This window comes from Monodelphis domestica, chromosome 6, assembly GCF_027887165.1.
Source record: "Monodelphis domestica isolate mMonDom1 chromosome 6, mMonDom1.pri, whole genome shotgun sequence".
NCBI lineage: Eukaryota > Metazoa > Chordata > Mammalia > Didelphimorphia > Didelphidae > Monodelphis > Monodelphis domestica.
In genome coordinates, this window is record NC_077232.1 from 251,725,657 (window position 1) to 251,751,774 (window position 26,118).

Below are 26,118 nucleotides of genomic sequence, written 5' to 3' on the forward strand. Positions count from 1 at the left end.
GGATATGATTGGGAATGTAGACTAAACAATCACCCTAGTGCAAATATCGATAATATGGAAATAGGTCTTGCTCAATGACACATGTAAAACCCAGTGGAATTGTGTGTTGGCTATAGGAGGGGGGTGGGAGGAAGGGAGAGAAAGAACATGAATCATGAAACCATGAAAAAATTTTCTTAATCAATTAAATAAAATGTTAAATAAATAAATAAATAAATAGAAGCAGCTCCCTGCATCCCCCCTCCCTACCCCATACTATCTTGATTTGGAGAAAAAAAAAAGCAAGTCCCTCCCAGAGGAAAGAGGCCAAAGGAATGACTGGAGAGATACTTGAACACCTAGGCTGAGAAATAACCTGATACATTAAAAAAAAAAAAAAGTCCAGAGTCAGCCAGTAAAAGTAACCAACTCTCTGCTAACCAACATGGCACCATATACCATGCTGGTCAATACACAAAAAGGTTGTGAGAATAAAATAAGAGATGAAAATAACTCAAAAAGAGCTAAAGATGACAAAAATGCAATGTATATATGATGAAAAGTAAGGAAGGAAAATAATATTTAATACTAAGTTGGTTATAAAGGGATTAAACTCCACTTTCATTTCATTCCAAATTTTAAAAAATCAAATGAAACAAAAACATTTCTATATACAAAGAAAAAGATTGTATACAAGTAAAATTACAAATTTCCTATATATTTAGTTTACTTTTCTTCATTTCTTCATAAAAATCTCTCCACAAAGTATTCCAGTCCCTTGCTGTATCACAAAAGATATCATTAAGGAGGCCAACATGTACATATAAATTATAAGTCTTTCATATTTTATCTTCCTGTTCACTTTCTGGAGATAACATTTAGAATTTAGCCTTCCAATATTAATTCTGTGGTTGTATATAATGTTCTCCTGGTTCCACTCATTTCACTGTTTATGATCTCTTGTATTTCTTTTCAAGTTTAAAAAAAATTAGTTTGCTCATCATTTCTTATAGTGCAGTAATATTCCATCACAACCATATACCACAACTTGTCCAGCCATTCCCCAATTGATGGGCGTCTCCTAAGTTTCCAATTCTTTGCCCCTACAAGAGAGCTGCTATAAATATTTTGGAACAGAGGAGTTTTTTCCCCCTTATTCCCTGATTTCTTTGGAAAATAGATCCAACAATGGTATTACTGGGTCTAAGGGTATACAGTTTTATGACTCTCGTCAGTAGTGATTCAGAGCATTTTTTCATATAACCCATGTGGCTTTGAAATTGTCTGTTCATATCTTTTGTCTATTTATCAATTGGGAGATGACTTATTCTTATAAATCTGACAAAGTTCTCTATATTTTGGATATCAAACTTCTATCTTAGAGGCTATTGATAAAAAATTTTTTCCCATTTTTTTGCTTTTCTTCTAATTTTGGCAGCATTTGTTTTATTTGTACAAAAACTTTTCAATTTAATGTACTTAAAATTACCCATTTTACATTTCACTGTGCTCTTCATTTACTGATTCATAAATTCCTCTCCTATCCCAAAATCTGCTAGTTACTACATTCCTGTCTTACATTTTACTTATATGTTCTTTTATGTCTAGATCACGTATCCATTTTGTTCTTATCTTAGTGAACTATATATTGATCTACATCTAGTTTCTGCCAAGCTAGCTTCCAGTTGACCCAGCAATTTTTACCAAATAGTGACTTCTTATCCCCCAAACCTGGATGTGTTCTTTTATTAAATACACAATTACTATAATCTTTTACTGCTGTTTGTTGTATGTCTGTTCTATTCCACTGATCTATTTCTATTTTATAGCTAATACCAGATAGTTTTGATAATCATTGCTTTATAATATAATTTAAAATTGGATAATGCTAGACTTCCTTCCTTTACATTTTTTATTAACTCTTTTGATATTCTTGTTCTTTTGTTCTTTGTTCTGATGTTCTGTTGTTCTTTGTTCTGATGAGTTTCATTATTTTTTCTAACTCAATAAAATAATTTTTTGGTAATTTAATTGGGATGGCATTGGACAAGTAGACTAATTTTAGGTAGTATTGTATTTTAATTACATTGGCTCTGCCCATCCATGAACAAGTAATATTTCTTCAATTATTTATATATGACTTTATTTGTGCAGAAAGCATTTTATAATTATGTTCATGTAGTTCCTGGGTTTCCTTTGACCAGTACCTTTCCAATTCATCACCTTTTGTAAAAATCTTCCCTTATCCTCTCCCTTTGTCCTCCTAATTACAAATTGACCCAACTTTACAAAGGTTCTTCCCTTGTCCCATCTCCATTACCTTTTTGTTCTGTAAGGGAGAAAAGTTTTTGATTTTGGTTTTAGTTTTGTTTTTTTTAGAAAAGGTTGGACTGGATTATTTAAGAATAGGGTCACCGGTAATTTTATGAAATTCCAACAGATTTATTTATAAAATATAGAAAGAGTGAAGTAGGAAATCAGAGAGAGGATAGGATAAGATATCTAACCTAAGCCCTAAGTATTTTGCTCTGACCCCTGGCTCAACCTAGGCAGCGGAGTTTAGTCCTTAGCCAGAGAGGCTTTGAGGACCTGGGGATGCAGGGAGCTTCTCTCAAGAAGATAGGTCTCTCCTGAGGCTAGTCTCTTCAGAAAATACAGGAAAGGAGTCAACTCTTTTCACTCACCACGTGTCAATCCAAAGGGAGAAATTTAATAACAGTCTTACCAGGAATAGGGTCTCAGGTCCAGTCAGCAGATTCTTCACCAGCCTCTAACTCAAACTCAGAACTCCAGAAGAAGCCCAAATCTCCACAGGAAGTTGTAACTCCTTTTAAAGGCACTATCTTTTGTGTCACTTTGTTTGCCTTCCTCCACTTTTAAGTCTACCAATTACAGTTGAAGCTTTGCTTAGAACTGCCCAGGCGGCAGTCAGTTTGATTCTGATTCATCACCCACTATTACACACATGGGTCACAGACCTCTCCCACTTAATGATTAAGTGGGATGTTTATACTTTTGGTAATTAAATCTAAAAATGGGTGGGAGAGTTAATTTAATCTTCACAATCATGGGAGAGACTTAATTTAATCTTCATAATTCTTATTCTACCCACCTTTACAAAAGTCCCTTCCTTATCTCCCCAACCATGCCCTCCTACTTCTTAATATGAGTTCAGTTCTAAAAATTCCTCCCCTATCTTGTCCTGAGTTTCTCCCTTATTTCCTCACCTTACCCCGCTACCTCTTGCTATTTCTTCCCCTCTAGGTATCCCTCTTTGTTATCCCCTTGCTCTCCTTTCTCCTAATTCACTCTTTCTCCTATTAGTCTCTCAGTCCCCCAGGAGGACTTCCAGTCTTTTCCTTATCCCATCCTCCTCCCCTTCTGTTCTTATATACATTAAGATTTTTACCTTTCTAAATGTGCATGTTGTTCTCTCTTTATCCCAGATCTGATGAGAGTAGAGTTCTTGTACTACCAGCTCTCCCCTCCTCTTTCCCTTCTCCTTGGCAGTTTCTCCATTCATTTATTCTACATGTGAGATAGCTGTTCCACCCTAATACCTCCAGTTCTACTCCACACCATTTTGGTTTATTCCACTGCATTCACCTTCACCTCTTATCATGCATCCCTAGAGGCCTCTTCAAAATACTCAGGCAACAATGACATTTCCAGGAGGGACAGATGACATTTTCCTATACAAGAATCAATCAATTTGACCTTTGGGTTTGCTTATAATTGGTCTTTCATTATTACCCTTGAATGTTTCTTATAAATCAAATTTTTTACCAAGTTCTGGGTTTTTCCCCTAGGAATAGCTGAAACCCCATTAAGTTCATTAAATATCCATTTTTTACCTTGAATAATTATGCTCAGCTTTTCTTGAATGTAAACCCAGTTCTTTTGCTCTACAAAATATCGTGTTCCATGTATTGCATTCTTTTAATGTTGTGGCTGCTAAGCCTTGTGTTATTCTGATTGTACCACTATAATGATTTTTTTTTCTTTGTTGCTTATTTTCTCCTTAACCTGGGAGCTTTGAAACTTAGTAATGGTGTTCTTATGCATTTTCATCTTTGGGTATCTTTGAGATGGTGATTGGTGGATTCTTTCAACTTCTATTTTACTTTCTGACTCTAGAATTTCTAGGCAGTTTTTCTGGATGATTTATTGGAGTATGGTGTCTAAACTCTTTTTTTAAAAATCATAATGTTTTAGGAATTCAACTATTCTTATAGTCTCTTCTTGATCTATTTTCCAGGTCAACTGTTTTTGTGGCAAGTTGTTTCATGTTCTCTTCTATTATTTCATTCTTTAAATTTTGCTTAATTATTTCTTGTTATTTTAGGAAATCATTATCTTCCCCTTGTCTAATTCTTGTTCTTAAATTACTTCTGTTAACTTTCTGAATCTCTTTTCCATTTGGGTGATCTTTCATAATATTTCTTGATTATCTTTTATTGCTCTTATTCTTTTTCCTAATTTTTCCTCAACTTTTCTTATTTGGTTTTTGAGGTCTTTTTAAAGCTCTTTATTGTATTTCTTAAATGTTTTGGAAGCAGGTGTTTTTACTTCACTGCTTCTGGGTTTGAAACAAGATCTTCTGTCTCTTTAATAGCTCAAGCCCCAGTCCATAAGCAATCTCTACTGCACCAACCAGAACCAGCAGGCAGTTCTGCCACTGCAACTGAAAGCAGACAGTCCCCATGGCATCAACCAGGGATCACAGTTGATAAGGCCCCAGTCCCTCAGCAACCATACTCACTGGTTCCTTCCTCACTCCTGCTCTCTTATTGCCTCAGCCCAGGATAGAGCAGGTGTCTAGTCCCCATTCAATGGTTCTCCAAAGTCTCCACAATTTTTAGCAGCAAGGCTTGAGATCTTGCCCTCAGGCCCTGGTGCCTATGGATGCTGTGGTGTCCACTCCTTCAATCCCCAGCTCTGTCAGCAGCCTGCTCCAAAGACCTTCTGCCTGCTGATTCCAGTGATATCCTTTGGGATGCAAGCTCCAAGGTTCAAATAAGGTGAGGTTGCTGGTCTTGCTTGCAGAGCCTGCAGTGGGACTAAGGCCAGGGAAGTCACAAACCTTTCTCCCTAATTGTCCCTGGCTCTTCACTTCAGACTACTATCTGTTTTTGCTGCTTTTAAGTACTGATTCAGTGAAGTTTGTTTTGATTATTTAGGGTGGGGTATTAGAAGGAAAAGGAAACCTCACATCCATCTTTATACCTTTAAACTATGCTTTTGAAAATTAGCATGGACAAATAGTCAAATATAGGGCAGCTGGGTGGTGCAGTGGACAGAACACCAAGCCTGGAGTCAGAAGGACATGAATTCAAATCCAGATTCAGACAATTATTAGCTGTGTGGCCCTGGGTAACTTACCCTGTTTCCCTTGAGTTTCCTCAGCTATAAAATGAGCTGGAAAAGGAAATGGCAAACCTTTCCAGTATCTCTGCCAAGAAGACCCCAAATGGTATTATGAAATCAGAAGTGACTGAAAAATTATTACAACATAAATTAATCTAGTCCAACTTTGCTTTTTTTTTTTTAAGGGCAAACTACTTATTATTAAGTACTGAACACCAAACTTCACTGCTTCTAAGTCATCATTCTTTCTTATATCTCCCTCATTCCTCACATCTAATCAGTTGGCAAATCTTGTCAATTCTATCTCCAATCAATTGTCTTCCCTCCACCCTTACAGCCTACTACCTCCCAATAGTCCATACCACCTCTCATCAAGTCTATGGCAAAAATCTCTTTGCTTCCAGTCTCTCCCTTCTCTCACAGCTGCCAAAATGACCTTCTCTTGACTTGGAAAAAAACACAGGACTATTAAATAGTCAGAAAAATCACTCTTTAATCAAGGAAAAGGGGTTCAGTGTAATAGTAAGCCTCCACACAGAGCTGTGCACTAACACCCACACAGAGTCCAAGGATTGAACTCTGGATGCTCTGGACACAGACCCCTGGGAGAGCCAACCTCATTAGATTGACAACTCCAAGGAGCCATTAAAGTGGGCAAGCTTATATACTTTTCTAGGGGAACATGGGGGCTGAGGATGACAGGGATAGTTGATTGACTTTTCAATGGTAACAAAGGAAAATTAGGAGTCCCAGACAGGAATAACAGGGAGGGGCTGATGTTTTATGATGGACCCAAAAGGAAAAGACCCAGCCAAGGGCTGGGACACCTTGGTAAAGGACTTTGGTCAAAGAGGAGAAACCAGTGGGACAAAAGATATTTACCACCTGATGGGATTAGCTATTCCCACTATCTTAAAGTCTATTGATAGTTTGAGACCAGTGAAATAGGACTTTCCCTCAGGGAGGAACTCTCTTGTGACAAGGTCAAACTTTTAAGCTAAGTAAACTGGGGTTCATCAAATCTTTCTAGGCCACAAGTTTGGGCTTTTCTAGATTCCATGTTGACACTTCCTAAAACAATATTCTAATTGCATCACTCTCTTACTCAAAAGTCTTCAAATGCTCTCTATTGACTCCAGACTAAAATACACACTCATCATCTCATTGCTTAAGGCCTCTATACCTCCATCTCAGTCTTGTTTCCTATAACTTGAGTCATCCAATTTCTTTAAGTTTCATTTTTCTCTTCTATAAAATGGGATTATATGCCCTCCCCACCTTCAAAGTAATGTTGTAAAGATTAAATGAAATAGTAAATGTGAAAGCATTTCATAAACTGTAATGCACAATATGTTCATATTGTCAACTGAAAAAAAAACAGATTAAATAGTCAGAAAAGCCACTCTTTAATTAAGGAAGGGGGTTCAGTGCTGAATTAGGCCTCCATGCAGAGCTGGGCACCACACACCTACACAGAGTTAAGAACTGAGGACTGAGCTCTGGTTGCTCTGGGCACTGATCTCTAGAAACACCCAACCATGATAGATTGGACAATTCCATGGAGCCATTAAGGTTGGGAAGCCTAAATACCTTTCTAGGGGAACATGAGGACTGAGGATGAGAGGGACAGTTGACTAGCTTTACAATGGTAACAAGGGAAAATGAAGAGTCCCAAACAGAAATAACAGTGAGGGACTGATGCCTTACAATGGACACAAAAGGGAAAGACCCAGCCAAGGGTTGGGCCATGTTATTATGATTTTTAGGAAATGGGAAAGGAAGGTTATACACAAGGGAAGAATCACATATAAATAAAATTAATTTATTAACAAAGAAGGGAAAGGTAAGGGAGGATAAGGGGAAGGGGTTGCATCTGACTTATGCCAGTTATTAAACTCACTTTCTAACTACCCTAAACTAAATACCTAAGTTTCCTAAGGGTAAGTTCAACAGGGAACCAGATTTATCACACACAGAGAGTCCTTGGTGGGTCAGGTACAGGAATCCAGCTGAGTCCTTAGATGTCCCAGGAAATAGAGGTTCCTCCAAGTTTCCACTCTGTCCACCAGAGGGTATAGACAATTCCCTCTCACCTGTGTTTGATGGTATTCAAAGAGACTGTTTGCAAGATGTCCAGGAGAGATCAGATCTTCACCTTTCAGGCTTCACTTTCAGCTCCAGACTGACAGTTGGAAACCTGCTCCTTTCAACAGCTTAGAATCCTGACCCAGTGGCTCTTGGAATCCAGGCCTGTCAATCATACTCTTGCTACTTTTACCTTCCTTTGCTACAGCCATCTTGGTAAAGGGCTTTGGCCAAAGGGGAGAAACCAGTGGGACAAAAGAGATACTTACCACCTGATGGGATTAGTCATCTCCACTTAAACTCCTTTAAGGTCTATTGTCAGTCTGAGACTAGGGAAGTTGAACTTCCCTCAGGGAAAAACTCATGTGACAATGTCAAACTTGGGGCTTTCACCTTCAAGCTAAGTAAACTGGGGCATCATTAAGGCTTTCTAAGTTACAAGTTTGGGGGCTTCTAGATTCCATGCTGATAATATAAAATTATTTTTTATATAATGATGATAGTAAGAGAGGAATACTAACAAAAGGCTCATTCTCTGATAGGGAGTAGATGAAAAACATGTGCAAGTGTTCAGCCATGTCCCAGACGTCTGAAAAAAAATGTGTCCTTTCATGTTTAGGAAGAAGATGACATCAATTACAAGAGTTAAAAGAAACAGATATTTGGCTTTCATTTGCAGGATTAAGCTGATAGAAACACTTACAAATTTGCAGTGAACAGTAAAAAATCATAAAAACATTTTAAAATCTGACATGAAACTGACAGCCAATGCTTTAATCACATGTGTGCATGTGCATTTGTATCCACACATATCCATGACTTCTATTTACAGGAGATGAGCTACAACAACCGATGAGACAAAGCCACAACATGCAAGAATAATGGCATTGTGGTAGTTTATAGTGTTTCATATACACATTCAGACCTTTCAGGTGTAATATGTTAGGAGATGAGTAACCACCACCACCACCACCTACATTTATTTTGCATTTCAATGTTTTCTCTCAACCATAAAGGAAGTTTGTTGGACTAATTATCACTAGGTTGCAGCTGAGGAAGCCAAAGATCACAGAAATAAGATGACTTGCCCAAGATGACATGGCTATGAAAGATGCTGTAATATCGACTTTAACATATAGATAGATAGATAGATAGATAGATAGATAGATAGATAGATAGATTGTAAGGGGTAAATTTTAGGGTTGAGACTGAATATAATTTTAGTTGGTCGCCAGGGATTTAAATTCTAAATCTCAATGAAATACTCAAGTCAGAATGGAATTTATGGTGGTTTATTTACAATAGAAGGAAGAAATTAAGAACAAGAGAGAGAGAAGGAAAAGGGAATTGAACTGCTCTGGCACAGACTGAGCCAGGCAGGAGTTCAGAGGCCTCGGCCAAGGGACCTCTCCAGAAGCCAAGGGAAAGGGGAGTCAGCCTTATAACTCACCACATGACCATCTAAAAGGAAAGCAGTCTGAGGTCTCATGCCGAGCTCCTCCAGGCTTGAGTTCCAGGGCCAATTCTGCCAAGGGTCCCTCTCATAGAAAGTGACGCAAAATATAAAGGCAGTTCTTTACATCACTTCCTGTGTCTCACATGTGCCAATGGTGGCTTAAGCTTAGCTTAGGACAGCCCAGGGGGTCAGTCAGTTGTTTCTGATTTGTCACTTGTTAGCACATGCCGGTCATAAGCATTCCTCTCCTACACTCAATCCTTAAGTGGGGGTATACACGTTCCTGGTTGCTAGAATTTCTAAAGACTAAGAAGAGTGGAGTAAAACTAAAATTCACAATATATATCCTAGTACTTCAATGGAACTGTGAATCTTAAAACTGCTCTGACTCTACTTCAGAAGATTTGATGAAGCTATTCTCCATTTTTAACAATGGAGGTACTTGGTCAGGAATGTATTGAGAACTTTCAAAATTACTTCACCCTGCTCAGACACTGACTTAGGGGAATATAAAGTTGTAAACTCCTGATTGAACAATGAAAGACCCTAACTTATACTTATAGTGAAACAAAAACCTTAAGCTAGGTGGTCTATTTTTAGATCTAATACAAAAGGGTGCTAGTACCTATAAAAAGTTAAATTAATCATTAAAAGGTCAAGCAACTTACAAAAGGCAAGCTTAACAAAAGAGATGTGAAGTACTCAAAAGATATAATCTACCCAGAGAAGGTGAGAACTAAAGAATGGTAAGAACTAAGAATGGGTAGTCCTGGGTAAAAGCATCTACTGTGATTGGTAGATGTGAAAAATTAGGGGAGGTGACATAATAGAAAATTTCTTTAAAAGGAGAATTCAGTTCAGTTTGCTGCTAGTTCAGTTAGGGAAGCTAAATTGGAGCTCTGAACTCAGTTCAGGAGTTGAGGATTTCAGTGGACTGGAACTTGCTTGAGACAATCTTGTGGTGAGTGATAAAGACTGACTCTCTCTCCCTTAAAGCTTCTACTATTTTTCTCTTTCTCCCTCTCTCTCTCCTTCCCTTAATTCCTTCATTTGTATTAATTAAAATCTCCATAAAAACCCAGCTGACTTGGGTATTTTCATATTTGGGAATTTTCCCATGGTGACCACTTATTTTTAATATAAATCAAGACACTAAAAATTATCTTTACAGTTTGGCTGAAACCTTTACAGTTTTGGCAATTCAGTCTTGGAAGCCACATTTTCGCGGTTACAGAACCATCACAGCACTGGTATGGATAATTCCTTTACTGGCACAGACTGAATTCATCCATGAGATTGTGAACTCCTTGACAGTAGGAGCTATCTTTTGCCTCTTTTTGTATCCCCAAGGCTTGGCACAGGGCCTGGCAGATAGTAGGCATTTAAGAAGCATTTATTGATATTGACTAAGGCAATTCTATTCCATGTTCTTCCATGAATTTCCCAAAGAGGTCCAATCCCCACACTTCAAAGATCTTAACCCACTGGTCTCAATATTTTGTAGATATTGGTACAAAAGTCAAGTTGCTCATATGTTATCATTTATCTTGTTATATAATCACCTCCTTTTCTAGTGATATCTATCTTCTTTTGTAAAATATGTTTAATAATATTGATAATTAGCTTGTCATCCTCTACAGTTCTTTTCAGAATAATATGGTTTCCTTATTTATATCTTTATTTGGGGGATTTATGTTTTTGCTTTGTCTGATAGCATGATTGCAAACTCCTACTTTTTTGGATTTACTCAGTTCCTTGCAAATTTTGTTCAAACTCCTCATTTCTATTACATATGTCTTTGTTTTTAGGTGTGTTTCTTATTCAGTTTCTAGGGTGTGCAGAATAAACTTTTATTATCTAGCTTCCTTTCCTTTCCTTTTTTTTTAATTTTATTTAGTCAATTTAGAACATTATTCCTTGGTTACAAGAATCATATTCTATCCCTCCCTCCCCTACCCTCACCCCTCCCATAGCCAACGTGCAATTCCACTGAGTATTACATGTGTCCTTGATCAGAACCTATTACCATGTTGTTGATGTTTGCACTAGGGTGATCATTTAGAGCTTACATCCCCAAGCATATCCTCCTTGACCCATGTAGTCAAGCAGTTGCTTTTCTTCTGTGTTTCTACTCTCACAGTTTTTCCTCTGAATGTGGATAGTGTTCTTTCTCATAGATCCCTCTGGGTTATTCAGGATCACTGCAGTGCCACTAATGGAGAAATCCATTACATTCAATTGTCCCACAGTGTCTCAGTCTCTGTGTACAATGTTCTCCTGGTTCTGCTCTGCTCATTCTGCATCACTTCCTGGAGGTTGTTCCAGTTCACATGAAATTACTCCACTTTATTATTCCTTTGAGTACAATAATATTCCATCACCAACAGGTACCACAATTTGTTCAGCCATTCCCCAATTGAAGGGCATCCCCTCATTTTCCAATTTTTGCCACCACAAAGAGCACAGCTATGAATATTCTTGTATATATATTTTTCTTTATTATCCCTTTGGGAAACAAACTCAGCAGTGCTATGGCTGGATCAAAGGCAGACAGTCTTTTAGTGCCCTTTGGGTATAGTTCCAAATTGCCCACCAGAATGGTTAGATCAATTCACCACTCCACTAGCAATGAATTAATGTCCCAACTTTGCCACATCCCCTCCACCATTCATTACTTTCCTTTGCTGTCATGTTAGCCAATCTGCTAGATAAAGTGGTACCTCAGAGTTGTTTTGATTTGCATCTCTCTGATTATAAGAGATTTAGAACACTTATTCATGTGCTTATTAATAGTTTTGATTTCTTTGACTGAAAATCGCCTATTCATGTCCCTTGCCCATTTATCAATTGGAGAATGGCTTGATTTTTTGTACAATTGATTTAGCTCTTTGTAAATTTGAGTAATTAGACCTTTGTCAGAGGTTTTTATTATGAAGATTGTTTCCCAATTTGTTACTTCCCTTCTGATTTTGGTTGCATTGGTTTTGTTTGTACAAAAACTTTTAAATTTGATGTAATCAAAATTATTGATTTTACATTTTGTGAGTTTTTCTAACTCTTGCTTGGTTTTAAAATCTTTCCTTTCCCGAAGATCTGACATATATACTATTCTGTGTTCACGTAATTTAATTATAGTTTCCTTCTTTATGTTCAATTCATTCACCCATTCTGAGTTTATCTTGGTGTAGGGTGTGAGGTGTTGATCCAAACCTAATCTCTCCCACACTGTCTTCCAATTTTCCCAGCAATTTTTATCAAATAGTGGATTTTTGTCCCAAAAGTTGGGATCTTTGAAATAGAAGTGTAAATCCGTGGTGCCACTTGAAATAGACGTGGCAAATCTGTAGTGACACTGAGTGAAACTGATTGAAATAGAGAGGTAAACTGAGGAAAACTATTTCTACTTGAAATAGAAGTGTAAATCTGTGGTGACACTATTACTTTGTTGCAGTGACTGAATGCTCTGGCTTGAGATTAGAGAGCAGCTGCTACAGGGGAACCTGAAGCTGCCACACAAGGGAACTGCTACACAGGGGAACTGCTCTGGGGAATGCTCTGGTGTTTGCCTACTGATCCCTACTGATGGCTGATGGATCAGTATATCTTTCTAACCTCCTCCTCCCTTTCACTCACTCCCTTCTCCAACCCTCTGCTCCCTGCCCCCCTTCACCTCCCAATTCTTCTTGAAGCCTTTGGCTTCTTCCCTCCTCCCTAAATGAACTATAAAGATCTTTTTTTTTCCTTTTTCAAGTAGGGGTTTATTTGGGATAACAGGATGAGAAACTGAGGAAAGTGGGATGAGGGTTTCCCTAATCTATAAGGGGAATTTGAGAGGGTTATGGAAATAGTCCAGTAACAAATGTGAGAAGAGGAACAGTTAGATAAATGGAGGACAACAGCTAAAATCTTCTCTCTTCTTTTACAACACCATCAAGGTCTCTCAGTTTCTCCTGGCCAGCTTAAACTCTCAGAGAGAGACAACCAACTTAAAAGCCAAGTTTCTCCTTCTCCTCCCTCTGTGGTCAGAAAAACCCCAACTCTTGGTCAGTCAAAATCTCAGAGAGTGCAGGGGTCTCCCCTTGACCAGAAAGCCCCCCAAAACAACACAAACAGGGTCTTCAGCCAGCCCCAACTGCCAGCCTCAACTGCCAGAGAGAGTCACACTCCCAGTCCCCTCCCCCTCATCAACTCAACTTCCACTCCTCCTGGGAACATTTCATTTTAGATTCTTCGTCTTGATAAGACAGGTCCCCAGCTTAGTCTCTTGCATCTTGGCTTGTCCTACAAAACCTTTGTCTCTTCATGCCTCTTCACATCTTTGGGTTTGTCATAGACTGTCTTACTGAGGTCATTTACCCCAAGTCTATTCCACTGATCCTCCTTTCTGTCTCTTAGCCAGTACCAAATTGTTTTGATGACTGCTGCTTTGTAATATAGTTTGAGGTCTGGGACTGCAAGGCCACCTTCCTTGGTATTTTTTTCCCATTATTTCCCTGGATATCCTTGATCCTTTATTCTTCCAAATGAACTTTGTTATGTTTTTTTCTAATTCAGTAAAAAAGTTTTTTGGTAGTTCAATGGGTATGGCACTAAATAGATAAATAAGTTTGGGTAGGATGGTCATTTTTATTATCTTTGCTCATCCTACCCATGAGCAGTTAATGCTTTTCCAATTGCTCAGATATAGTTTTAGTTGTGTGGAGAGTGTTTTGTAGTTGTGTTCATATAGTTTCTGTGTTTGTCTCGGGAGATAGATTCCTAAGTATTTTATATTGTCTATGGTGATTTTAAATGGAATTTCTCTTTCTAATTCCTGCTGCTGAAATGGGTTAGAGATATATAGAAATGCTGATGACTTATGCGGGTTTATTTTGTATCCTGCAACTTTGCTAAAGTTGTTGATTATTTCCACTTGCTTTTAGGTTGATTCTCTAGGATTCTTTAAGTAGACCATCATGTCATCCAGTATCCTCATTGCCTATTTTAATACCTTCAATTTCTTTTTCTTCTCTAATTGCTACTGCTAGCGTGTTTCTAGTACAATGTTAAATAATAGAGATGATAATGGCATTGTTTGACTCCTGCCTGATGTTATTGGGAAGGCTTCTAGTTTATCCCCGTTGCACATGATGTTTGCTGATGGTCTTCCTTTCTTTTCTAATTGAGGTCTTTCTCCTAGTTATATACAGAATTTGTTGTCACTGAAATTGTTAAACTAACCACCATGTGTCTTTGATCTCATGGTATGAGATTTTTTTCTGGAGGTAATTTGTGGATGTTTTTTTTTTTTAAACCCTTATCTTCCACCATAGAATCAGTTCTGTGCATTGGTTCCAAGGCAGAAGAGCAATAAAGGGTTGGCATAGGGGTTAAGTGGCTTGCCCATGGTCAAACAGCCAGGAAGTGTCTGAGGCCAGATTTAAACCCAGGATACCTCCTGTCTCTGGGCCTGGCTCTCTATCCACTGCCATGGATTCTTTCAGTTGGTACTTTATTTTCTTTGTTCAGAAGTTCTGGGCAAATTTCTTACATTTGAAAGGAATAAAAGAAGGAAACAAAATATTTATAAGGCACCTACTGTGTGCCAGCCACTATGCCAAATGCTTTATGAATATCACATTTGATCCTTAAAAAAACCTTAGAAGCTAGGTGTTATTCCCATTTAGAGCTCAGGAAACTGAGGTAGTGACTTGTCCAGGGTCACACAGCTAGCGCGTCTTAGACTGGTTTTGAATTCTGGTCTTCCCAACTCTATGTCTAGCACTCTATTCACAGAACCACCTACCATGTTTTTCTAAGAGACTCAGAATCCTTAACTGGCCTCTATACATCCTGTCTTCAATATTGGTGTTTGTCTTATGGAGATCATATTTTCTTTAAAATTGATGAGTTTTCTTGCTTCTCTTCTTCCAGATAATGTTTTACTTCTGTGTATTTACATTCTCAGTGCATTGCTGTTTTGTTTCTTTTGTGAGGTTTGCTACCATGTATTCAAGTTTTTCTATTCTGCTAATTATTTCTGCAATAGAGACCATGATTTCTGCTTTCACAATTCTTATTTCTCACCTTCATCCCTCAGGTATAGCCTGCTAGGGTTCCATGCTCTCTTCAGAACCCACAGGTTCTCTGCCTTTATCAGCTGTTGACTCGTTTCCTTTTGTCTTGCAATATTTATTCATATTTGGCTGATCCAGAGGCCACCTTCCCTTTTGTTAATATTTTCCCTGCTGGTTTATTTGCTTGTGCTCAAGGTCTTTAACTGAGCCTTCTTGCCTCTGAGATCTTTGGAAATTTCTCTGTTTCCCCCCCTATATTCTCCTATTGCTGAATTTTTTCTTTTTGATGATAATCTCCCTAGAGGACCTTAAAATTGTCTTGACCTCCTCCCTCACTGGGCCATCCAAGTAGCTTCGGTGGGGAAAGAATTGAACCCAGGTGGATGCTAGTCCTTTTTGCATCAAGCCAAGGGCATCTCTGGCATCTGCCCTCATTCAGTGTGTTGCCGAGTTATAGTTTCCACTAGAACCAGCTTCTGTCTTTTGGTTTTCCAAGGCAAAGGGAGTAGAGGGACTGGAACAGAGTTGAGTATAATTCCTATTTTGGAGCAGTTTTAGAGGTCATAAGGATCAGAGAAAATGTCTAGTTCTCCATCTTGTTGGTCATGTCCATGCACATTTTACTAACATCCTTTACACTGCTTCTCAGCCTGAATGTCATCATTGGTAACATTTCAGTCTCCTTACATGCACCATATACTTCTCTACTGCTTTTTATTAGTCATCTGAAATTCTGATTCTGATGAGCTTGTGATATTCCAGGAATAGCTTTAAAATGATTTCACCTTCAATATGGATTTCCCTTGCATATTTCTCAACTTCATTGTCTTAAGGGTTGTTTCTTCATCCAGCATATCAAATACTGCATCAAAAAATGGAGTTTCCACTATCATTAATTGCTCTAGAAATATTGAAAGATTAAGACTTGCATATATTTTTACTGTACTACTTACAGTTTCATCCCTACATATTCTAGGGATGGTATGACTTGGGCAAGTCTCATGACAAGCTTTCTTGTCTTTCTTTTTCTCCCCCCCTTCCACAGGTTTTCAATGTTCTGTAAAATAATAATGCTCTATTGTTTTCTTTTCTCAAATGCCCAATACTCAGTCCAGCTAAGTCTGCAATAACTCAGTACCAGAAGACTAATTAATTAAATGAACTAATTAAAAAAATATTTTCCCCATAGTTACATGATTCATGTTGTCTCCCTCCCCTTTTCCTTCCCCCCCTTCCCTGAACTGACAAGCAATTCCACTGGGTTATACATGTATTATCACTCAAAACCTATTTCCATAGTATTCATTTTTGCAATAGAGTAATCTTTTAAAACCAAAACCCCAAATCATATATTCTAAGGGATCAAACATATGTTTTTCCTCTGCATTTCTGCTCCCACAGTTCTTTCTCTAGATGTGGAGAGCGTTCTTTCTCATAAGTTCCTCTGGATTGCTCTTGATCATTGCATTGCCATTAGTAGCAAATTCAATTACATTGACCGTCCCACAATGTTTCAGTTACTGTGTATAATATTCTTCTGGTTCTGTTTACTTCACTCTGCATCAGCTCATGAAGGTCTTTCCAGCTCTTTCTGAATTCATCCCATTCATCTTTTCTTACAGCACAATAGTATTCCATCACCAACATATACCACAATTTGTTCAGCCATTCCCCAATTGAGGAACATTCCCTCAGTTTCCAACATTTTGCCACCACAAAGAGCACAGCTATGACTTTCTTTGTACAAATAGATCCTTTACCAATTTTTTTTTTATCTCTTTGGGTTACAGACCTAGTACCTAGATCAAAGGGCAGGCAGTCTTTTAAAGCCCTTTGGGCATACTTTTCAAATTGCCTTCCAGGATGGTTGGATCAATTCACAACTCCACCAACAATGCATTAGTGTCCCAATTTTTCCACATCCCCACCAATAGTTATTTCCCTTTACTGTCATATTGGCCAATCTGCTAGGTGTGAGGTAGTATGAGGAGCAGTCATTAGGGAAGCTACCATGAGGTAATTTCCACATGGATGCTTTACATGTGTGAGATCCTTGCTCAACAACTAAGTTGATTTTATACTAGAGGAAATGAAATACATCAACATTGACATCCTCACATAAATGAAATCTGAAGACAAAAGTTATAACTTAACAGGATGGCTCCCAGGTTCTCCTAAGGAGATGAAAGTGTTGGTTTGAGTTCCCAAGAATAAGAAACATCATTGCATGGAGCATTTGGTCATCTTTCTTGAAGTGTTCACAATAAGCGCATCAAAGGGACCACCATGAGGACTGCCACCACTTACATGCTAATATTAGTTATAAAGAATGACGAGATGGGACATTTTACCAACAAAAGAAAAAAAAAACTTGACAAGATCATCCTCACTTAATGACTTCGATGTGAAGGTGGGCACAGAATAGGTTGGCAAAAAAGTTGGTATGAGATTAAGAAATGAAAGAGGCATGTCTTTAAGTTATGCAATAGCTTCACATTTACACAAATAATTTTTCAAAATGTTAAACCCTTTAAGTATTGGTCCCAAGGCAGAAGGTCAATAAGGTCTAGACAACTGGGGGTAAGTGACTTGCCCAGGGGCACACAGCTAGGAAGTATCTGAGGCCAAATTTGAACTCAGGATCTCATGTCTTCAGGCCTGGCTCTCTAGCCACTGAGCCATCTAGCTGTGAAATAGGTATATTGCATATAATATAACAACATGACATATATACTTTCTTATAGATTTTAACATGGTATGTGAGAAATACCTTTTATTAGAAAAAGACTATATTCTAGTATAGAAAAAGGTCTGAAGCCTTCTCTAACATATTAAGTAGGGTATGCAAGCGCATTACTATTAGTTTAGAGGAAGGAAATTAAAGTTCATCAATATTGTTTAAGTATGATCAAAGCAGAAGAGACAAGACCCATAATTATAGTGGTTTGCACCACGGAAAATTCAAAGCAAAACATGAAGGCTAAAAAAATTGGAGCATTTGATTTGAACTCATTTGCATGAGTGGATTTAATGCTCAACCTCTCTCCCACTTTATCTTTAGTGTCAATGTTCTTTTGGCAAGTTTATAATAATAACTGCTAAGAAATACTGAACAAAAAACCAAACACATTTCTGTCAAGAGGCAAGAGCTCTTTCATTTTCCTTACTTCCATTTCCTGTCCTCTTTGCCCCATCACTTAACATGTTCACCTGCACATCCTTTTGTGTTTGTGTTTAACATCTACAGATGTACCCAGCACTAAGAATCACCAGAAGGTAACTGGCGGTGTGGACAGATACACTTTGGGAAAATAGTGCTGTCAAGAAAAGGGCATTAGCTGCTTTCCTCTCATCCCTCTGAAAGGTGGCTTCCTGTGACTCAGTAAAAAAGCCATGTTCTTGCCCTATCCAAAGTATTTTATTTTATTATTTAAAATTATAACCATTACCTTTCATCTTAGAGTCAATACTGTGGATTGGCTCCAAGGCAGAAGAGAGGTAAGGGCTAGGCAATGGGGGTCAAGTGACTTGTCCAGGGTCACACAGCTGGGAAGTGTCTGAGGCCAGATTTGAACCTAGAACCTCCTGTCTCTATGCCTGACTCTCAATCCACTGAGCTACCCAGCTTCCCCCTTATCCAAAGTATTTTAGGGGAATGTAGATGTTTGGCCTCCTCTGAACAAGTTCCAGAAACTGGGAATATTCTCTCTCAAAGGGCAATGTTTTATTTCACTCAGGTAATTTCTTCAAGTCTCTCAGCTCTTTGGTACCACCTCACACCTAGCAGATTGGCTAACATGATAGCAAAGGAAAGTAGTGAATGCTGGAGGGGATGTGGCAAAGTCGGGACATTAATTCATTGCTGGTGGAGTTGTGAATTGATCCAACCATTCTGGAGGGCAATTTGGAACTATGCCCAAAGGGTGCTAAAAGAATATCTACCCTTGGATCCAGCCATAGCACTGCTGGGTTTGTACCCCAAAGAGATAATGGACACAAAGACTTGTACAAAAATATTCATAGCTGCGCTCTTTGTGGTGGCCAAAAACTGGAAAACGAGGGGATGCCCTTCAATTGGGGAATGGCTGGACAAATTGTGGTATATGTTGGTGATGGAATACTATTGTGCTAAAAGGAATAATAAAGTGGAGGAATTCCATGGAGACTGGAACGACCTCCAGGAAGTGATGCAGAGCGAGAGGAGCAGAACCAGGAGAACATTGTACACAGAGACTAATACACTGTGGTATAATCGAACGTAATGGACTTCTCCATTAGTGGCGGTGTAATGTCCCTGAACAACTTGCAGGGATCCAGGAGAAAAAACACTATCCATAAGCAGAGGACAAACTGAGGGAGTAGAAACACCGAGGAAAAGCAACTGCCTGACTCCAGCGGTTGAGGGGACTTGACAGAGGAGAGACTCTAAACGAACACTCTAATGCAAATACTAACAACATGGCAATGGGTTTGAATCAAGAACACATGTGATACCCAATGGAATCATGCGTCGGCTATGGGGGGTGGGAAGGGAGGAAAAGAAAATGATCTTTGTCTTTAATGAATAATGCTTGGAAATGATCAAATAAAATATTATTTTTTAAAAAAAAGTCTCTCAGCTCTTTGCAGCAGATGACTCCTTAGAATGACACTTAACTGTTGTTCTGACTTATTATAAGAGGACACATACTTTGCACGCCTTAGACTAAATGTGGAAACCTGTATGCTTTTGACCAGTCCTTGGTGAGTATGTCCTAAAAGAATGAGGCATGATGAACTTTACTTTAGCAGACAATAGCACACAAAATGTATTTGCTTTTTAAGCAGTCAATTTAGCATCATTTACTGAGGAAAGGATTAAGGGAGAAAATATCTCAAATATAAGTAACATTTTCCATGACTGCGGCATTCATTTCTCCTCACACATATCTACTTCAGAAGAAGCTCATGCTCCAGGGCGGGGAACAGTAATCTACAGGATTTGTTCAAAAGACAGCATGATCAGGCTGCCATGGCTGAGCTTTCCCAGTGTTACTGAGATGGGGCTCCTGGGAGCCCTGCTGCCCTCATTGGTCCAGTGAGTCTGCAGAGGATAAAGGTAACTTCAGGAATGGCGTTCCCTAATTATTGCTAATAGTTGTAGAAAGTCCAGATTGCCAAAATAAAGAAACTAAAAGCCACTCTCCCTGTACACGTAGAGAGAACAACTCCCACTACCACAATCCTGTGTGGCCCATAAGAAGGCACGGCAGTGCCGGCTACGTACAGTGACCACAGGACACAGAATAAAGTAGGCACAGTACTGCTTCCATTGCTCCTGCCCGCATCCCTGTAGGAGAGCAGGTAGCCTCGGCCCCTGCCTCTGGTGGTGATGTGGTGCCAGTATCAAGCTTAGTATCAAGCTTCTTTGTTCTTGTACTTCCCAGAATTCCCTATAATCTCATCTGAGTCCTCACCTGCATGCAAGAACACAATTTAGTATTTAAAGTGCTCTCTGCTTCCCAAGCTCTCTCTTCTTCTGCTTCTAAGCACATGGGTCTCTCTACTCGGCATGCAAGATGTAGTAAATGAATTGTGATCAAAATGCCTTCCCCATGTCCCCGGGATTATGCAAATTCCTCCTCACGCTCACACTCCTGCATTTTCAGAGAGGACCTGTGGCATCATGGGGCGGGCCATGTCTACACTTGTGTATGGAACAGATTTCAGTGAGGCAGTTACACAAAATCATCAGCCTCACCCTCTCTTCCTGCCATCCAGGTCCCATGATAAGACAGAAGTCGGGAAGATGGGGGGTGGTCTGGGATACAGTGGACACTCTTGCTATGTCTTATGTCTGACCCAGCTCTAAGACTCCACAGTGCCTGCTTCAGCCACCTCCATGGCCAGTGGAATCTGCTCATTTTCCTGGGAAAAGTCTTCCCCTGCTTGGGGTAGCTATCCCCCTAACTCTCCGACCCATTGGTTACTCTGGTGAGTAAGGACCTGAAAAAGCCTCCCTGACGGAGGGCACTGTCATGTCCAATGTCAATAAACATGAAGGGCCTATATGCCAGGCACTGAGTTAAGCACTGGGGGTACAAAAAGACGGTACCTGCCTTTAAGGAGCTTCCGACCTAATGAGAAAGACAATAAACCAAGATATACGTATAGGCCATCTATAGGATAAATAGGAAATAACTGGCAGAGGAAAGGTACTGAAAGTAAGAGAGGTTAAGAAAGGCTTCCTGTAGAAGATGAGATTTTAGTTGGGAGCCAGCCAGGGAGAACGCCTGGAGCTGAGAGATGAAGTGTTTTGTTTGTGTAGCAGCCAGGAGGTCTAAGAAGGCTGGAGAGGTAGGAGAAGGCCGGGTTATGAAAGGCTTTAAGTACCCTTCTGGAGGTGAAAAGGAGCCAATTTAAGTAGGGCAGTGACAAGATTAGACCTTAGATTTTGTGGGGAATGGAGGCTGGGATTGGAGCAGGGAGAGACTTTGAGGCTACCACAATAGCCCAAACTACACTGACGCCAATGTTGGCAAGGCCAGACAAAGCCACAGTGGCAGAGGCCTGTAAAAATGGAGATCCGAAGCGAAAGTAGGAAGAGGAGATTAGTAGGCTTTTACAGCCAGTTAAATAGAAATTTTGATCTCGCCCAGGTGAGGATCTCAGTGAGATTACAAAGCATTCTGGGAAGTGTCCAAGGACTTCTGGGGAATTGAAGTCCGGGGTTCAAATCTCCATTTTTACAAATCTTTGTATGATCCTCTGGGGAAAAAGGCTTTTCCCAAAGGATTACGAAAACATAATCAACCTAAAGATTACAATAATTTGAGGATAAGAGGGAAAAAAAAACAAAACCAATAATTGCTGGATGCATTGACAAAAGGCCAGTTAGGGGGCAGTCCCCTTTGGCATGAAAGTATACATACAAATAAATGTTCAATCAACCACACCCAAAGTTCATTCTTGATCTTTTTGTGCAGATTGTGGTCTGGAGGCTTCTTCATGGTAGCAGGCAAGATGTGAGTGGTTGTGAAATTCTATATTTTCTTTAATTCTTAACCTTTAATAAACCTCATAAAATATAATACTTCTAGCAGAGAAACTAATTTTTACCTGCAACAGTTTGGCAATTTTAATCTTAACAGGCCCCATTCAATAGATGATGACCCATAGGCGCAAGGGGTGGAATTTCAACTATTAAGAAAATCCTGGGTATAGGCTGCCCAATCAAGTTTAGGGAATACAGTGTATATGGAAAACACAAATGATTCTGGACACAGTTCCAAACAAGCTACTGACACTCACTTTCCCAGTTTTTTTTTTTAAACCCTTACCTTCCACCTTAGAGTCAATACTGTGTATTGGCTCCAAGGCAGAAGAGCAATAAGGGCTAGGCAATGGGGGTCAAGTGACTTGCCCAGGGTCACACAGCTGGGAAGTGTCTGAGGCCAAATTTGAACCTAGGACCTCCCATCTCTAGGCCTGGCTCTCAATCCACTGAGCTACCCAGCTGCCCTCTCACTTTCCCAGTTTTAAAAAAGAAGTCCAAAGGCTTTCTTTCAATTCAGAGAATCCACATTTCCCCTCCTTGGGGTCCTTATGGGATCCAGAATAAAATATCACCTTGAAAATCTTAAAGCAGGCCACTTGCTCCCAGCCTCTTAGGATGGGGTTAATATTTTTGAGAATTCTTGTCTATAAAACAGTTGACTGGAATTTTTCGTGGGTGTTATGAGCTGGAAACTGCAAGGTGGTCCTCTAACAAGATGAAAGCCATTGCATTAAGAGGAAATGGTACATTTGTGATCCCTTAGATAGTAGTGCCCCTCAATATGAGGCTGACACTACACCAGAGGCTTACTCGCCTATTACCCTAGAGGTATCAAACAGCAGCCCAGCATCCTCTAGTGTAGCTAAACCAGATTAAAACATAGAGGGAAAATTTTTAACAAAGTAAGGAAAAATACAGTTGTACATGGATAATACTAAAATGGAGTTTTCTAAATCAGCTTGTGGCCACAATGGTCCTTATGTACAATTGAGTAGCCTCTGACTGGGATACCACTGTGCTAGTCCTCTGCCTAGCAGCCCTGGCTCCTGAGGAATAATGCTTTGCCTCAATGGGAAGCATACCCAACCAGAAGTTGGCAGCCACTCATTCAGCAACTAGGTTATCTTGAGGAAATAGGATCCTGGCAGATCCTCCCAGTAGGGTGAGCTGCAAAGCCCAGGGCTGTTGTATAAGAGAGCCTTGGGGGGACAGGCTGGTAAAGATCTCAGGGTGATGGCCATGGTTCTGGTTGAGTGGTCTCAACCACTGGAGTAAGATCCAGTTTGGGGGCCTGGAAAGAACAGAACGGGGCAATCAAAGGCTTTCTTCCTCTCTGGAATCAGGACAAATAGAGAATTTTGCCAATACTTCCCAGCCAGGAGTTATTAAGCATTTTTATGTCATGAACCCCCTAGTCAGTTTAGTGAGTCCTATGGAGTCATCCAAATAGTATCTATAATGCATAAAATGAAATGTATAGAATTATAAAGGAAACCAATTGCATTAGAAGTTATGAAAATATCTCAAAAGTAACTTTCACAGGCCCTCAGTAAGAATCTCTGCTTACCTTCAAAGGATAGACAGCTTTTGGACATAGTTCCTTTTGACTCTTACCTTATTCAGAACTCAGTTCCAGATGATCCAGATTCCCTTCCTATTCATTCCCCGGTGATGTCATTCAGGCCCCAAGGACCCTGCCCTCTCAGGGACCCCTCAGGGAGCTCCATGTGCCCAGAAGAAATGGCACAGATCCTCTGAGTTAGCAAGTCTTCGGATACTTTTCTAAGAAAGTGATTGGAGAACAGAAGTGGTACTGTTGAGAGATGTCTCCCTTTCGAATGGCATAAAGAAGGTGAGGGGAATGCTCAGCCTTGGGGTAATCGGAAGGTGAGGGAAGAGTCCTTCCCTAGAACTCTAAAGGGGCAGAGATCTATGAATGGCTCCCACTCAGCGAGTTCTTGGGGGGAGAGAGGCCCTCGCTGGTGGGCTGGGCAATGCTGAGGGAACAGTGCTGAAGGGTCATTCCTCATACCATCCCTGGCACCAGGACAGGCTGCAAATGTGCCGGCCCAGGACTTTCACTGACCTGCAAGAGAGATGGGTGAGAGCTGGGAAGAGTCGCCTGCGGTGCTGTGGCTGGTCCTCTTTGCTCCCCATCACTGCCTCACCTTAAGGAAACTGCAAGGGCTTGACATCATCTACTATGTACACAGGATCACTGAGCTCCAGAGCTTTGTCGGTTAGTTATTCTCCACCTTTAGTTGCTTCTTATGGGCGCTCTTCCCTTACCTCTGACACCAATACACTTTAGCTCCCCACAACCTGTTTCCTATAAACAGAAAATACTGATTTCACCTGACAGGATATTGTGAGGAAAATAATCTGTAAACGATGGTGCTATGTAGTTATTCCTGTTCCATTAACAGGGAGCTAGTGGCAAGCAGAGAACGCCATGCCTAGAGTCGGAAAGACTGCCCTTTCTGAGTTCAAATCTGGCTTCAGACACTTACTAGCTGTGTGACCCTGGGCAAGTCTCTTTACTCAGTTTGCCTCAGTTTCCACATCTGTAAAATGAGCAGGGACATGGCCAACCACCCCAGGATCTCTGACAAGAAAACCCCATAGTCAGGTAAAGTTGGACACAATTGAACAGTTGAATAAAATTCCAGTGAGGATACTGAAACTGCTAGACCTCTACCAAGACCTCCAATGCCTTGTCATGGTGTAAAAGGAACCCAGGGTTCTCAAAACCTCTACTCGCCAAGCCCAAGCTCTGGCAGCTGTCCCACTCAGGACGGAAAGGGTTCACATCTGGTTCTGGTGCTAAGATTGCTTTATAGGCACCAGCCTGGCTAAGGACACTGGGGCTCATCACCAGAAGGCTGGGTATTTTGAAAACTCTATACCCCTCCACCACAGAACTCTTACTTGAACTTGGCTAAAAGTGACTTAGATGTCGCTTCCTTTTACTTACTTTCTGTTTATTCACTTTCAGGCCAGAAGATTTTTTGATCTCTATGAAACTGGCTGAGGAAATTCCCTTTTATTTCTCATCTTCTGTAGTTTTTTTTCCCTTTTTTGTTCTGAGAGGCCACTGACTACAAAAGAGAATCAAAGGAAGATGAGAATAAAGCTAAGTTTGAATAAAGAACATGGAAAGAATAGAAATTACAAAGGATTGTCTCTCCCTCCTACCTCTGCCTCCATTTTTAAGAATGGGCTGGGTAAGACTAATAAGAAAAAGAAAGTGTTTCCTTTGAAATCTAATAGTTGTTTCTCCCCATTTTATCATGGATAATCTATCTTAACTAAAACAGCAAATTTTAATATAACAAGATTCTTCAATTTCATCTCAGTCCTTTACTGACTGTTTAGTCATATTTGGATTCAAGTCCTAGCTCTGATACTACTTCAGCCAAGTAACTTTACCCAAGAGCATCAGTAAAACCTGTAATTCAAGGGGGTTAAACTAGTACTCTTTCTACATCTTAAAATCTCGTTAATTCTTGTGACTATTGATAAGATGTCAGGGAAAAGAACACTGGATTTAGGAATAAGGCAATCTGTGATTGAGTCCCAGGTCTGCCACTAACTAGCAAATTTTGACCTTGAACTAATTGTTTAAAGTATTTGGAGTTGTTTCCTCATCTGTAAAATAAACTGGTTAGATTAGATTATCTCTCTACTCCCTTCCAGGTTTAACCTTCATTTATCAAACATTAATTTACCATGTTATATGCAATGCCTTGGGGAACATGGGAAGTTTTCGTACTCAAAGAACAAACTTGTATTAGTAAGCACCTATTATGTGCCAAGAACTGTGTTAGATATAGGGGATACATGACAGGAACCGTGCCTTCATTGATCTCATGGTCTAATAAGAGATTAGAGGCCGATAATCAATAAGGAGCATATAATGATGTCATATCTATTTCTGATCAGTATATGCAGACACTTGGGCGCTGTGGCACAATAAAGACATAAATTAAATTATGTGACCCATTACTGATATCTTAGAAGACTTTTCTGTGCAATATAATTTCTGTATTTTGTGAAAGTATAACACACTGGTTATTCTAGAAGTTCCCCTTCTTTTCTACTTGAATATATTCCTGTTACAATGTATTTGTAGATACTGA

General features: G+C 39.7%; 1 long non-coding RNA gene across 1 annotated transcript; it reads right to left on the reverse strand.

Annotated features, from left to right (window-relative positions):
* Window positions 1-2,669: 2,669 nt before the first annotated feature.
* Window positions 2,670-26,118, reverse strand: LOC103095272 (uncharacterized). Its single transcript, XR_008912988.1, has 3 exons — window positions 24,954-26,118; window positions 24,066-24,308; window positions 2,670-23,761 (listed from the first exon to the last, which is right to left on the reverse strand). It is a non-coding gene; the product is annotated as an uncharacterized LOC103095272 (long non-coding RNA).